General features: G+C 42.5%; 1 protein-coding gene across 1 annotated transcript in view; it reads right to left on the reverse strand.

Moving 5' to 3' along the window:
- Positions 1-13,722, reverse strand: part of LOC142724192 (otoferlin-like) — a gene marked incomplete at its 3' end in the record, with an annotated part of 137,500 nt that overhangs the window by 57,191 nt on the left and 66,587 nt on the right. The window lies entirely within an intron of this gene.

Here is a 13,722-nt window from a genome sequence, read left to right on the forward strand (position 1 = left end):
CGGCAGCGGTTCCCAGGAGTGAAGAGGATGAAGGAAGGAGGAGAGGTGAGTATCTGGACATCTGGTCTGAGGTTCGTATTACATTAGAGAGTCTGCATTTAATTTTTTAGGGGTCTGGTCTGGGGTCTGTATTTAGGGGGTCCCGTATGGGGGGGACTGTATTACTATTTTACCTTATGCTCCACCAATTTCTATAGCACATGCCCCCAACCTATGGCATTTGAATGACAAATAGTTCAACTGACTCTCCTCATCAGACCTAGGGTTGCCACCTGGCCAATAAACCACCGGCCCAGCCGGCATCCAAATCAAGAAGCGAGTGCCAGTAAAAATTTTCACCGACAATAATAATTTCCAGTGAAGAACTTTAAGTACCTGCAGTCAATGTTCTAAAATGTGCGGGGCACTGTGTGGGGCACTATCTACAGGGGGCACTGTGTGGGGCACTATCTACAGGGGGCACTGTGTAGGGCACTATCTACAAGAGGCACTGTGTAGGGCGCTATCTACAGGGGGCACTGTGTGGGGCACTATCTACAGAGGGCACTGTGTAGGGCACTATATACAAGGGGCACTGTGTAGGGCGCTATCTACAGGGGGCACTGTGTGGGGCGCTATCTACAGGGGGCACTGTGTGGGGCGCTATCTACAGGGGACACTGTGTGGGGCGCTATCTACAGGGGGTCACTGTGTAGGGCACTATCTAAAGGGGGCACTGTGTGGGGCACTATCTACAGGGGGCACTGTGTGGGGCACTATCTACAGGGGGCACTGTGTGGAGCACTAAATGGAGTTGGGGGCACAGTGTGTGCAGGGGGGGGGGGGCACGCATTTCCCTAATCTGCATAGGGTACCAAAATACCAATTCCCGGCCTGACTGCCTGGGGGCCCACAATGCCATAGGTGACGTCGTTGCTACAGGACCATCGGAGACCACCAAAACGGGTGCGCTGGAGCGGCAGGGGGTTCGGTCAACATTTCTCTAATGTGTATGGCAACCATTTATTTTTTGGGTGGGAAAGGTTACAATCCTAATCACACTTCAATTGATTATAGACCCCCTAAACAAATAGTGTCCACATAACAGAACCCCTAAAGTAAAACAGACCAGACCCCCTAAATAAACACAGACCTCGGACCAGATACTCAGCCCGTTCCTGCAGTCCTCTTCACGCCCGGGTCGGGAGGCTGCAGGAATGGGTCGGACAGGTATTAAAAAAGACACGGGCACCCCGGGATTTGCCTGCTCTTCTGGAAGATCCCCCTTTTTTTCCGTGAGTCTTTTTTTATTTCCTGTACCATCTGATTACGATGCATCCTCTGGTGGTCTACAATGAGGGGCCTCAAGGACAGGCAGACAAAACATGGCGGTCGGTGCCGACCACGGCAACCAATCAGATTCCATGACGTCATCACTCCAATGCAGATTAGAAAATGAAAGCAGTGATGTGATTGGTTGCTATGGATAAATTGTCCACTAGCAGTCTGCATTGCTTTCTAACTGACCTTATATTTACCACAGTAACCAATCAGATTTCCATAGCAACTAATCAGAATCCGATTGGCTACTATCAGATTCATCTGCCTTTTCTCTAGAACAGTTTAGAAAGTGAAAGCAGTGATCTGATTGGTTGCTATGGGTGTCTGACTGGTTACTAAATGTCAGGTCCACTGGGAGGCTCTTAACTGGTTTCCATACTTGAGGCCCAATGAGAATTTCTGCCATTGGACCTTCTTAATGGAGAAAGATGCACATAGCAACCAATGAGATCACTGCTTTCTCTTGCCATCCTGCACTGCAAAAATGTCAGCTGAAATCTGAATGGCTGCTATGGTAATCTAATTGGTTGCTATATATAAAGGGCCAAAAGGGGAATTGTTGCCTATAGCAACCAATCAGATATCGTTTCCTAACCTATACCAGAAAGCGAGAACAATGACAGCTGGAATGTGGTTGCTAGGGGTAACGCTTCCATTTTTTTTCGAATTTCGCATACGACCCAACATTACAATATAAAAATGGTTAGCCCCACCCTCTTTACACCCCAAAACGCCCTGTTTTTATATGCATTAGTATAAACCTCACCCGTTTTGAAGTCTCCAGACAACTTTTAAGAAGAGACATCGGGGAGATTATAATAGTCGTGAACAAAGCGTCACGTGGATCGCAACCCACTAATTTTTTTACGTATGCCCCGCCCATTTATATAGGACATGCCCCCAACCCAGGGCATTTGAGTCACAAATAATGTACATGACCCACCCTAATGACACCCCAAAATATATACCGACCCCACCTATAAACTGTGGAGAAGCGGTGGCGTGACATCCCATAGGGGGTGAATACTTCTACATAGAACTCTCCTGTCGTCTCACTTTAGAGCGCAGCTCGCGGATGATAACGATATCTTTTCTGTTTTATGCTTAATCGTTTTTTGTTACTATAGAAATATAAAAAGATGAAATTATTGTCCAAAATGAAGTCGTCCGCTGCTCCGATAATAGGAAACAATCTGTCACCTTACAGGTCCCACAAAATATGTCCCGTCACACTGTCCTATGTGTGGTCCTCTGAGACTGTATCACATGATAGGATTAGATACACAGATCGGTAGACAGTATCACATGATAGGATTAGATACACAGATCGGTAGACAGTATCACATGATAGGATTAGATACACAGATCGGTAGACAGTATCACATGAAAGGATTAGATACACAGATCGGTAGACAGTATCACATGATAGGATTAGATACACAGCTGGTTAGACAGTATCACACATGATAGGATTAGATACACAGATCAGTAGACAGTATCACATGATAGGATTAGATACACAGATCGGTAGACAGTATCACATGATAGGATTAGATATACAGATCGGTAGACAGTATCACATGATAGGATTAGATATACAGATCGGTAGACAGTATCACATGATAGGATTAGATACACAGCTGGTTAGACAGTATCACATGATAGGATTAGATACACAGCTCAGTAGACAGTATCACACATGATAGGATTAGATACACAGTTCAGCAGGCAGTATCACATATGATAGGGTTAGATACACAGCTCAGCAGACAGTATCACACATGATGGGATTAGATACAGCAGCTCAGCAGACAGTATCACACATGATAGGATTAGATACACAGCTCAGTAGGCAGTATCACACATGATAGGATTAGATACACAGCTCAGCAGACAGTATCACACATGATAGGATTAGATAAACAGCTCAGTAGGCAGTATCACACATGATAGGATTAGACACACAGCTCAGCAGACAGTATCACACATGATAGGATTAGATACAGCTCAGCAGACAGTATCACACATGATAGGATTAGATAAACAGCTCAGTAGGCAGTATCACATATGATAGGGTTAGATACAGCGGCTCAGTAGACAGTATCACACATGATAGGATTAGATACACAGCTCAGTAGGCAGTATCACACATGATAGGATTAGATAAACAGCTCAGTAGGCAGTATCACATATGATAGGGTTAGATACAGCGGCTCAGTAGACAGTATCACACATGATAGGATTAGATACAGCAGCTCAGCAGACAGTATCACACATGATAGGATTAGATACACAGCTCAGTAGGCAGTATCACACATGATAGGATTAGATACACAGCTCAGCAGACAGTATCACACATGATAAGACTAGATACACAGCTCAGCAGACAGTATCACAAATGATAGGATTAGATACACGGCTCAGCAGACAGTATCACACATGATAGGATTAGATACACAGCTCAGCAGACAGTATCACACATGATAGGATTAGATACACAGCTCAGCAGACAGTATCACACATGATAGGATTAGATACAGCGGCTCAGCAGACAGTATCACATGATAGGATTAGATACAGTGGCTCAGCAGACAGTATCACACATGATAAGACTAGATACACAGCTCAGCAGACAGTATCACACATGATAGGATTAGATACAGCAGCTCAGCAGGCAGTATCACACATGATAGGATTAGATACACAGCTCAGAGGACAGTATCACACATGATAGGATGAGATACACAGTTCAGCAGACAGTATCACACATGATAGGATTAGATACACAGCTCAGCAGACAGTATCACACATGATCGGATTAGATACACAGCTCAGCAGACAGTATCACACATGATAGGATGAGATACACAGCTCAGCAGACGGTATCACACATGATAGGATTAGAAACAGCAGCTCAGCAGACAGTATCACACATGATAGGATTAGATACAGCGGTTCAGCAGACACTATCACACATGATAGGATTAGATACAGCTCAGCAGACAGTATCACACATGATAGGATTAGATACAGCGGTTCAGCAGACACTATCACACATGATAGGATTAGATACACAGCTCAGCAGACAGTATCACACATGATAGGATTAGATACACAGCTCAGCAGACAGTATCACACATGATAGGATTAGATACACCAGCTCAGCAGACAGTATAACACACGATAGGATAAGATACACAGCTCAGCAGACAGTATCACATGGGATTAGATACAGTGGCTCAGCAGACAGTATCACACATGATAGGATTAGATACACAGCTCAGCAGACAGTATCACACATGATAGGATTAGATACACAGCTCAGCAGACAGTATCACACATGATAGGATTAGATATACAGCTCAGCAGACAGTATCACACATGATAGGATTAGATACACAGCTCAGCAGACAGTATCACACATGATAGGATTAGACACACAGCTCAGCAGACAGTATCACACATGATAGGATTAGATATACAGCTCAGCAGACAGTATCACACATGATAGGATTAGATACACAGCTCAGCAGACAGTATCACACATGATAGGATTAGATACACAGCTCAGCAGACAGTATCACACATGAGAGGATTAGATACACAACTCAGCAGACAGTATCACACATGATAGGATTAGATACACAGCTCAGCAGACAGTATCACACATGATAGGATTAGATACACAGCTCAGCAGACAGTATCACACATGATAGGATTAGATACACAGCTCAGTAGGCAGTATCACACATGATAGGATTAGATACAGTGGCTCAGCAGACAGTACCACACATGATAGGATTAGATACACAGCTCAGCAGACAGTATCATACATGATAGGATTAGATACAGCAGCTCAGCAGGCAGTATCACACATGATAGGATTAGATACAGGGCCCCAGCAGACAGTACCACACATGATAGGATTAGATAAACAGGTCAGCAGACAGTATCACACATGATAGGATTAGATACAGTGGCTCAGCAGACAGTACCACACATGATAGGATTAGATACACAGCTCAGCAGACTATCACACATGATAGGATTAGATACACAGTTCAGCAGACAGTATCACACATGATAGGATTAGATACACAGCTCAGCAGACTATCACACATGATAGGATTAGATACACAGCTCAGCAGACAGTATCACACAGGATAGGATTAGATACACAGCTCAGCAGACAGTATCACACATGATAGGATAAGATACTCAGCTCAGCAGACAGTATCACACATGATAGGATTAGATACACAGCTCAGCAGACAGTATCACACATGATAGGATTAGATACACAGCTCAGCAGACAGTATCACACATGATAGGATTAGATACACAGCTCAGCAGACAGTATCACACATGATAGGATTAGATACAGCGGCTCAGCAGACAGTATCACATGATAGGATTAGATACAGTGGCTCAGCAGACAGTATCACACATGATAAGACTAGATACACAGCTCAGCAGACAGTATCACACATGATAGGATTAGATACAGCAGCTCAGCAGGCAGTATCACACATGATAGGATTAGATACACAGCTCAGAGGACAGTATCACACATGATAGGATGAGATACACAGTTCAGCAGACAGTATCACACATGATAGGATTAGATACAGTGGCTCAGCAGACAGTATCACACATGATAGGATTAGATACACAGCTCAGCAGACAGTATCACACATGATCGGATTAGATACACAGCTCAGCAGACAGTATCACACATGATAGGATGAGATACACAGTTCAGCAGACAGTATCACACATGATAGGATTAGAAACAGCAGCTCAGCAGACAGTATCACACATGATAGGATTAGATACAGCGGTTCAGCAGACACTATCACACATGATAGGATTAGATACAGCTCAGCAGACAGTATCACACATGATAGGATTAGATACAGCGGTTCAGCAGACACTATCACACATGATAGGATTAGATACACAGCTCAGCAGACAGTATCACACATGATAGGATTAGATACACAGCTCAGCAGACAGTATCACACATGATAGGATTAGATACACCAGCTCAGCAGACAGTATCACACATGATAGGATTAGATACACCGCTCAGCAGACAGTATCACACATGATAGGATTAGACACACAGCTCAGCAGACAGTATCACACATGATAGGATTAGATATACAGCTCAGCAGACAGTATCACACATGATAGGATTAGATACACAGCTCAGCAGACAGTATCACACATGATAGGATTAGATACATGGCTCAGCAGACAGTATCACACATGATAGGATTAGATACACTGCTCAGCAGGCAGTATCACACATGATAGGATTAGATACAGCGGCTCAGAAGACAGTATCACACATGATAAGATTAGATACACAGCTCAGCAGACAGTATCACACATGATAGGATTAGATACACAGCTCAGCAGACAGTATCACACATGAGAGGATTAGATACACAACTCAGCAGACAGTATCACACATGATAGGATTAGATACACAGCTCAGCAGACAGTATCACACATGATAGGATTAGATACACAGCTCAGCAGACAGTATCACACATGATAGGATTAGATACACAGCTCAGTAGGCAGTATCACACATGATAGAATTAGATACAGTGGCTCAGCAGACAGTATCACAGATGATAGGATTAGATACACAGCTCAGCAGACAGTATCATACATGATAGAATTAGATACAGCAGCTCAGAAGGCAGTATCACACATGATAGGATTAGATACACAGCTCAGCAGACAGTATCACACATGATAGGATTAGATACACAGCTCAGCAGACAGTATCACACATGATAGGATTAGATAAACAGGTCAGCAGACAGTATCACACATGATAGGATTAGATACAGTGGCTCAGCAGACAGTACCACAGATGATAGGATTAGATACACAGCTCAGCAGACAGTATCATACATGATAGAATTAGATACAGCAGCTCAGAAGGCAGTATCACACATGATAGGATTAGATACACAGCTCAGCAGACAGTATCACACATGATAGGATTAGTTACACAGCTCAGCAGACAGTATCACACATGATAGGATTAGATACACAGCTCAGCAGACAGTATCACACATGATAGGATTAGATACACAGTTCAGCAGACAGTATCACACATGATAGGATTAGATACACAGCTCAGCAGACTATCACACATGATAGGATTAGATACACAGCTCAGCAGACAGTATCACACATGATAGGATTAGATACACAGCTCAGCAGACAGTATCACACATGATAGGATTAGATAAATAGCTCAGCAGACAGTATCACACATGATAGGATTAGATACACAGCTCAGCAGACAGTATCACACATGATAGGATTAGATACACAGCTCAGCAGACAGTATATAACATGAAAGGATTAGATACACAGCTCAGCAGACAGTATCACACATGATAGGATTAGATACACAGCTCAGCAGACAGTATCACACATGAAAGGATTAGATACACAGTTCAGCAGAAAGTATCACACATGATAGGATTAGATACACAGCTCAGCAGACAGTGTCACACATGATAGGATTAGATACAGCAGCTCAGCAGACAGTATCACACATGATAGGATTAGATACACAGCTCAGCAGACAGTATCACACATGATAGGATTAGATACAGCAGCTCAGCAGACAGTATCACACATGATAGGATTAGATACACAGCTCAGCAGACAGTATCACACATGATAGGATTAGATATACAGCTCAGCAGACAGTATCACACATGATAGGATTAGATACACAGCTCAGCAGGCAGTATCACACATGATAGGATTAGATACACAGCTCAGCAGACAGTATCACACATGATAGGATTAGATACACAGCTCAGCAGGCAGTATCACACATGATAGGATTAGATACACAGCTCAGCAGACAGTATCACACATGATAGGATTAGATACACAGCTCAGCAGACAGTATCACACATGATAGGATTAGATACACAGCTCAGCAGACAGTATCACACATGATAGGATTAGAAACAGCAGCTCAGCAGACAGTATCACACATGATAGGATTAGATACAGTGGCTCAGCAGACAGTATCACACATGATAGGATTAGATACACAGCTCAGCAGACAGTATCACACATGATAGGATTAGATACACAGCTCAGCAGACAGTATCACATATGATAGGATTAGATACACAGCTCAGCAGTCAGTATCACACATGATAGGATTAGATACAGCAGCTCAGCAGACAGTATCACACATGATAGGATTAGATACACAGCTCAGCAGTCAGTATCACACATGATAGGATTAGATACAGTGGCTCAGCAGACAGTATCACACATGATAGGATTAGATACAGTGGCTCAGCAGACCGTATCACACATGATAGGATTAGATATACAGCTCAGCAGTCAGTATCACACATGATAGGATTAGATACAACAGCTCAGCAGACAGTATCACACATGATAGGATTAGATACACAGCTCAGCAGACAGTATCACACATGATAGGATTAGATATACAGCTCAGCAGTCAGTATCACACATGATAGGATTAGATACAGTGGCTCAGCAGACAGTATCACACATGATAGGATTAGAAACAGCAGCTCAGCAGACAGTATCACACATGATAGGATTAGATACACAGCTCAGCAGACAGTATCACACATGATAGGACTAGATACACAGCTCAGCAGACAGTATATAACATGAAAGGATTAGATACACAGCTCAGCAGACAGTATCACACATGATAGGATTAGATACACAGCTCAGCAGACAGTATCACACATGATAGGATTAGATACACAGCTCAGCAGACAGTATATAACATGAAAGGATTAGATACACAGTTCAGCAGAAAGTATCACACATGATAGGATTAGATACACAGCTCAGCAGACATTATCACACATGATAGGTTTAGATACACAGCTCAGCAGACAGTATCACACATGATAGGATTAGATACACAGCTCAGCAGACAGTATCACACATGATAGGATTAGATACACAGCTCAGCAGACAGTATCACACATGATAGGATTAGATACACAGCTCAGCAGAAAGTATCACACATGATAGGATTAGATACACAGCTCAGCAGACATTATCACACATGATAGGATTAGATACACAGCTCAGCAGACAGTATCACACATGATAGGATTAGATACACAGCTCAGCAGACATTATCACACATGATAGGATTAGATACACAGCTCAGCAGACAGTATCACACATGATAGGATTAGATACAGTGGCTCAGCAGACAGTATCACACATGATAGGATTAGATACACAGCTCAGCAGACAGTATCACACAGGGATAGGATTAGATACATGGCTCAGCAGACAGTATCACACATGATAGGATTAGATACACAGCTCAGCAGACAGTATCACACATGATAGGATTAGATACACAGCTCAGCAGACAGTATCACACATAATAGGATTAGATACACAGCTCAGCAGACAGTATCACACATGATAGGATTAGATACAGTGGCTCAGCAGCCAGTATCACACATGATAGGATTAGAAACAGCAGCTCAGCAGACAGTATCACACATGATAGGATTAGATACAGTGGCTCAGCAGACAGTATCACACATGATAGGATTAGATACACAGCTCAGCAGGCAGTATCACACATGATAGGATTAGATACACAGCTCAGCAGACAGTATCACACATGATAGGATTACATACACGGCTCAGCAGACAGTATCACACATGATAGGATTAGATACAGTGGCTCAGCAGACAGTATCACACATGATAGGATTAGATACAGTGGCTCAGCAGACAGTATCACACATGATAGGATTAGATATACAGCTCAGCAGTCAGTATCACACATGATAGGATTAGATACACAGCTCAGCAGACAGTATCACACATGATAGGATTAGATACACAGCTCAGCAGACAGTATCACACATGATAGGATTAGATACAGTGGCTCAGCAGACAGTATCACACATGATAGGATTAGATACACACCTCAGCAGACAATATCACACATGATAGGATTAGATACACAGCTCAGTAGACAGTATCACACATGATAGGATTAGATACACAGCTCAGCAGACAGTATCACACATGATAGGATTAGATACACAGCTCAGCAGACAGTATCACACATGCTAGGATTAGATACACAGCCCAGCATACAGTATCACACATGATAGGATTAGATACACAGCTCAGCAGACAGTATCACACATGAGAGTATTAGATACACAGCTCAGCAGACAGTATCACACATGATAGGATTAGATACACAGCTCAGTAGGCAGTATCACACATGATAGGATTAGATACAGTGGCTCAGCAGACAGTACCACACATGATAGGATTAGATACACAGCTCAGCAGACAGTATCATACATGATAGGATTAGATACAGCAGCTCAGCAGACAGTATCACACATGATAGGATTAGATACACAGCTCAGCAGACAGTATCACACATGATAGGATTAGATACAGTGGCTCAGCAGACAGTACCACACATGATAGTCTGCTGAGCTGTGTATCTAATCCTATCATGTGTGATAGTCTGCTGAGCTGTGTATCTAATCCTATCACACATGATAGGATTAGATACACAGTTCAGTAGACAGTATCACACATGATAGGATTAGATACAGCGGCTCAGCAGACAGTATCACACATGATAGGATTAGATACACAGCTCAGCAGACAGTATCACACATGATAGGATTAGATACACAGCTCAGCAGACAGTATCACACATGATAGGATTAGATACACAGCTCAGCAGACAGTATATAACATGAAAGGATTAGATACACAGCTCAGCAGACAGCATCACACATGATAGGATTAGATACACAGCTCAGCAGACAGTATCACACATGATAGGATTAGATACACAGCTCAGCAGACAGTATATAACATGAAAGGATTAGATACACAGTTCAGCAGAAAGTATCACACATGCTAGGATTAGATACACAGCTCAGCAGACATTATCACACATGATAGGATTAGATACACAGCTCAGCAGACAGTATCACACATGATAGGATTAGATACACAGCTCAGCAGACAGTATCACACATGATAGGATTAGATACACAGCTCAGTAGGCAGTATCACACATGATAGGATTAGATACAGTGGCTCAGCAGACAGTATCACACATGATAGGATTAGATACAGTGGCTCAGCAGACAGTATCACACATGATAGGATTAGATACACAGCTCAGCAGACAGTATCACACATGATAGGATTAGAAACAGCAGCTCAGCAGACAGTATCACACATGATAGGATTAGATACACAGCTCAGCAGACAGTATCACACATGATAGGATTAGATACACAGCTCAGCAGACAGTATCACACATGATAGGATTAGATACACAGCTCAGCAGACAGTATCACACATGATAGGATTAGATACACAGCTCAGCAGACAGTATATAACATGAAAGGATTAGATACACAGTTCAGCAGAAAGTATCACACATGCTAGGATTAGATACACAGCTCAGCAGAAAGTATCACACATGCTAGGATTAGATACACAGCTCAGCAGACATTATCACACATGATAGGATTAGATACACAGCTCAGCAGACAGTATCACACATGATAGGATTAGATACACAGCTCAGCAGACAGTATCACACATGATAGGATTAGATACAGTGGCTCAGCAGACAGTATCACACATGATAGGATTAGATACAGTGGCTCAGCAGACAGTATCACACATGATAGGATTAGATACACAGCTCAGCAGACAGTGTCACACATGATAGGATTAGATACAGCAGCTCAGCAGACAGTATCACACATGATAGGATTAGATACACAGCTCAGCAGACAGTATCACACATGATAGGATTAGATACAGCAGCTCAGCAGACAGTATCACACATGATAGGATTAGATATACAGCTCAGCAGACAGTATCACACATGATAGGATTAGATACACAGCTCAGCAGGCAGTATCACACATGATAGGATTAGATACACAGCTCAGCAGACAGTATCACACATGATAGGATTAGATACACAGCTCAGCAGGCAGTATCACACATGATAGGATTAGATACACAGCTCAGCAGACAGTATCACACATGATAGGATTAGATACACAGCTCAGCAGACAGTATCACACATGATAGGATTAGATACACAGCTCAGCAGACAGTATCACACATGATAGGATTAGAAACAGCAGCTCAGCAGACAGTATCACACATGATAGGATTAGATACAGTGGCTCAGCAGACAGTATCACACATGATAGGATTAGATACACAGCTCAGCAGACAGTATCACACATGATAGGATTAGATACACAGCTCAGCAGACAGTATCACATATGATAGGATTAGATACACAGCTCAGCAGTCAGTATCACACATGATAGGATTAGATACAGCAGCTCAGCAGACAGTATCACACATGATAGGATTAGATACACAGCTCAGCAGTCAGTATCACACATGATAGGATTAGATACAGTGGCTCAGCAGACAGTATCACACATGATAGGATTAGATACAGTGGCTCAGCAGACCGTATCACACATGATAGGATTAGATATACAGCTCAGCAGTCAGTATCACACATGATAGGATTAGATACAACAGCTCAGCAGACAGTATCACACATGATAGGATTAGATACACAGCTCAGCAGACAGTATCACACATGATAGGATTAGATATACAGCTCAGCAGTCAGTATCACACATGATAGGATTAGATACAGTGGCTCAGCAGACAGTATCACACATGATAGGATTAGAAACAGCAGCTCAGCAGACAGTATCACACATGATAGGATTAGATACACAGCTCAGCAGACAGTATCACACATGATAGGACTAGATACACAGCTCAGCAGACAGTATATAACATGAAAGGATTAGATACACAGCTCAGCAGACAGTATCACACATGATAGGATTAGATACACAGCTCAGCAGACAGTATCACACATGATAGGATTAGATACACAGCTCAGCAGACAGTATATAACATGAAAGGATTAGATACACAGTTCAGCAGAAAGTATCACACATGATAGGATTAGATACACAGCTCAGCAGACATTATCACACATGATAGGTTTAGATACACAGCTCAGCAGACAGTATCACACATGATAGGATTAGATACACAGCTCAGCAGACAGTATCACACATGATAGGATTAGATACACAGCTCAGCAGACAGTATCACACATGATAGGATTAGATACACAGCTCAGCAGAAAGTATCACACATGATAGGATTAGATACACAGCTCAGCAGACATTATCACACATGATAGGATTAGATACACAGCTCAGCAGACAGTATCACACATGATAGGATTAGATACACAGCTCAGCAGACATTATCACACAT

This window comes from Rhinoderma darwinii, unplaced genomic scaffold (genome assembly GCF_050947455.1).
Source record: "Rhinoderma darwinii isolate aRhiDar2 unplaced genomic scaffold, aRhiDar2.hap1 Scaffold_574, whole genome shotgun sequence".
NCBI classification, from domain to species: domain Eukaryota; kingdom Metazoa; phylum Chordata; class Amphibia; order Anura; family Rhinodermatidae; genus Rhinoderma; species Rhinoderma darwinii.